This window comes from Hydra vulgaris, chromosome 06 (assembly GCF_038396675.1).
Source record: "Hydra vulgaris chromosome 06, alternate assembly HydraT2T_AEP".
Classification (NCBI taxonomy): domain Eukaryota; kingdom Metazoa; phylum Cnidaria; class Hydrozoa; order Anthoathecata; family Hydridae; genus Hydra; species Hydra vulgaris.
In genome coordinates this window covers 4,215,333-4,218,958 of record NC_088925.1, presented here as the reverse complement: position 1 = coordinate 4,218,958, position 3,626 = coordinate 4,215,333, and positions in this window count along the sequence as shown.

Genomic DNA, 3,626 nt, shown 5'->3' with positions numbered 1-3,626 from the left:
TTACGACTTCTTCGAAGAACGTTAACCGGAGGAAGAAACTGATCGTTTGTGCTACCAGTTTCATCTAGATCATAAATCCTTGATGGAGGAAAATAAAATCACTCCAAAACTGATTTATAATTTTCAAAAATTGATCAACTTTATATTTGTTAAAACCTGTTGTTCTACTTAGCCTTGTACTCTCAGGACAAAGTTTTCTCTTTGTCCTAAGACAGGTTTTTAAGAGACAAAGTTTTATGCTGTGCCGTAAACCTCGTAGCCAGCCTTCGCCTGCTATACCGTGTTTTTTTCCATTCTGTTGGAAATCTACGATTAATCAACTTTTTTGCATAATCATATTTAGCCTGCGTATGCTTTTATAAGTCAATACGTAGTTCATGTTTGAAGGCTTTTTATTATAAATTTCTAACATAATTTCTTGACCAGTAGTAAATACTTGATTTGCTGAATGTTTACTTGAATGCTTGGTAAATCATCCTCATAGTCAGTGTTATTTCCAGATAGGGTTGCCAGATGTTGTGCTTTTACGAAGGAAAACACAGGAAAAAAAGTTTACTGTGAAATACTCTGGAAATAGGGTTGCCAGACGTCCGCAAAAGACGGACGTCTGGCAACCCTATTTCCAGAAACTAAATTGGTTAAAAAATCTTTTTAAATAATCTTGTTCATTAAATGTTTTCAAAACATTTTTTATTTTACTCTTCAGTGTAAATCTTTTTACATTAAATGTTAAAGCGGCTTGTCGTTCAAACAAGGAATTATTAAAAGTACTATTAATTGCGTCCTTTACCACATTTTCATTTATTTCATTTTTTTCTGTTTTCATTTCATGTTTTCGAAGCATCAAAAAGATAAGGGAAATAAGTTAACGTGGAATTTTCAAGTGCAGTCGAATGTTCCCCAGCTAGGTAGGTTAAATGTACCCCACACGTGTTATATATAAAGAAACGCTGTTAAATGTCAAAATCAATTTTTTGAAGTATACTAAACACGAAGGTTTTTAACTCAAGGTATCATTAAATAATAAACAACACAAAAACTTAGGAGTTTAAAATTAGAAAAGAGATTCTCTGCGGATTTTTTAAAACATAAAAAAAGTACATTTTATATCAATAATCGGATTTTCTTCTAAATAAGTATTAATGCTTATGATGATGGATAGATACTTGTTTCCGGAGATAACTTATCAACAGACAAAACATGCATAGAAGTTTTAAGTGATAATTTTAAGCATGCTGGGAAATATTAAAAAAGGTTAAACGTTCGCCTTTTTCCCCTACTACATACAATACATTCTTTAATTAGACTTTTTGAATATAAAAATAAAAGTTTTAACTAAAGATATTTTTTAATTAAAGAAAATTGATTTATTATTTTTATTATATATTGTAAAAAAGATTCTTTTACAACATGTGTAAAAATATTGTTTTTTTCATAGAAGCTAGGGCAGGGCGGGGCTAGTTGGGCAATTTTTACTAAATCTAACAGATTTCTTGAACGGTACATCGGATTAATATAATTTTTTCATTATTAGAAAGATAATTTGATCTGGTAAAAAATGGTTGAGACAAAAAAACTTTTTTTGATTTGTTTTAGAAAGTATAGTCTAAAATTTATTAGGCTGCTCAACCTACCCCAGCAGGGTAAGTTGAGCAATTGCGTGGGGTCAGTTGGGCAATAAAAAAATGAATGCATTTCTGTTACAACTATTAACTCTGTTATAAAACTAAAACATAGCTTTCTTGTAATTTAAATATATACTTTCAATTTTAACACATCATTTAAAATATGAATATAAAAACAAATAATTTTGAAACTAAAATTAAGACAAAACAAAACTTTTCATTCTTAAAACTTAACACAACTTTTTAAACACATTTTTAAACAAAACTTTTTAATATTATGATAAAATAATAACTAAACACTTAATGCTATTCTTCAATTTTTATGTTCCAGTTCATACAAATATAGTTTTGACCAGAATGTGAATAACATTTTGAATGAGACCATTGATTGTAACCTTCACACTGGATTTAATTTTCTTCTGGAAGACTTTCAGAAAAGTTTCACAACATAAAAGACAAGCACAATCGTGTTCTGCACTTGTCTTTAAATTTTTTTCATCTTAGTTTTTTTGTTTGATTGTTTTTTACCTTTTTTTAATATACTAAGCAGCAGAGTCTCCTTATTACCATGATCTGCAAACGATTGACAGGAAGAACTTTTTTTTGGTTTTTTTAAAACTTCTTTCTTCTCAGTTTTTTTGTTTCTTTATAGCTTTACTTTTTTTAATATACTATGTAGCTGAGTCTCTTTATTACCGCGCTCTTTATTATTATTTGAAAGAGATTGACAGGTAGATAGTTTTTTTTGTTTCTCAACTTTTTTAAGTTTCTTAGTTTGCTGCTATTTTAAAATAATTCTTTCTGGAGTATCTGTTAAAATAGCAGCTTTCCTTTCTCTTTGTCTCGTCAAAGGTATTTTTCTTGGTGCCGCTTTTGGGTAAGGCTGTCTGGAGAAAATGCTTTAGGAGTTTTAGGAATAAGTAATGTTGTCTCTTTATTAATACTATTTTTGACAGATTGACCTGAAAATAATGTTAAACGTACTTCAGAATGAGCTCAGTGTGATAACTCAGATAAGAGATTTGCTGGTTCTATACGGTCTGTGACAAATGATGGTAAAAAATCATCAGCAAAAGTGTTTGCATTGTACGGGTATACACCAATTTTTCGAAACCCTTTGTAATGTTAGTACATAATATAGCTAATGACAATGAGTCAGATACAGCTTTTGGTTTATCACAAATTATTATGGCTTTTCCATGATTGTTTCTCAGCCATACATCTTGTGCAACTGATAGGTACTTTTTAAAAGGTCCAAAACACTGATACACCTAGTGGCTGCAGCTTATGGCTGCAGTGTTGCATAAAATTTTTAAATTCAATTTCTATAACCCAGCCACTTTCATTACCTACCCTAATACAGTCCGTTGGACCATTATTAACAAAATAATCTTTGTAATTTTTGTGAGAGAACACAAACATTGAAGGCACTGTATTTCCGGAGATAGATACAGCGGTTACCATTGTGACATTAGTGCTTCTTTCCCCAGATGCCATAGCACCAACATTTCTCTTGTTCTTTGCAGCCACAATTTTACTAGGTTTTACAACTGTAGATACACCAGTTTCGTCAACATATTTGTAAAGCACTGAATTAGTATATATCCACAACTTTATCTAGCTTATCAAAAAACACTTATACATTTGCAGAGTTAAATGATGTTGCCCTACCAAGGCTAGTTGCTTAAGGCTTCCTAATAAATAATTGATGATTTCTTTTCAAAAAACTAGTCATCCACCCCTAACCAACCATCTTATTTACAGCCCAAGAATCTGGTATTTTAATTTTAAATTGAAGAGCACACTCATAGGCAAAAGAACAAATATTTTTAGGAGTATTGCTGTAAAATATACATACCATTTGCAATAAATAATTTATTAAGACGCTTTCTTGCTCTTGGGAAAAAATAAATCAAGGTTCGGAATAACCCATGGATGAGTAACCACCAGAGTTAAGTTTTAAAATGTATCTTGTTAATGTCATTCTCTTGATGTTGAATT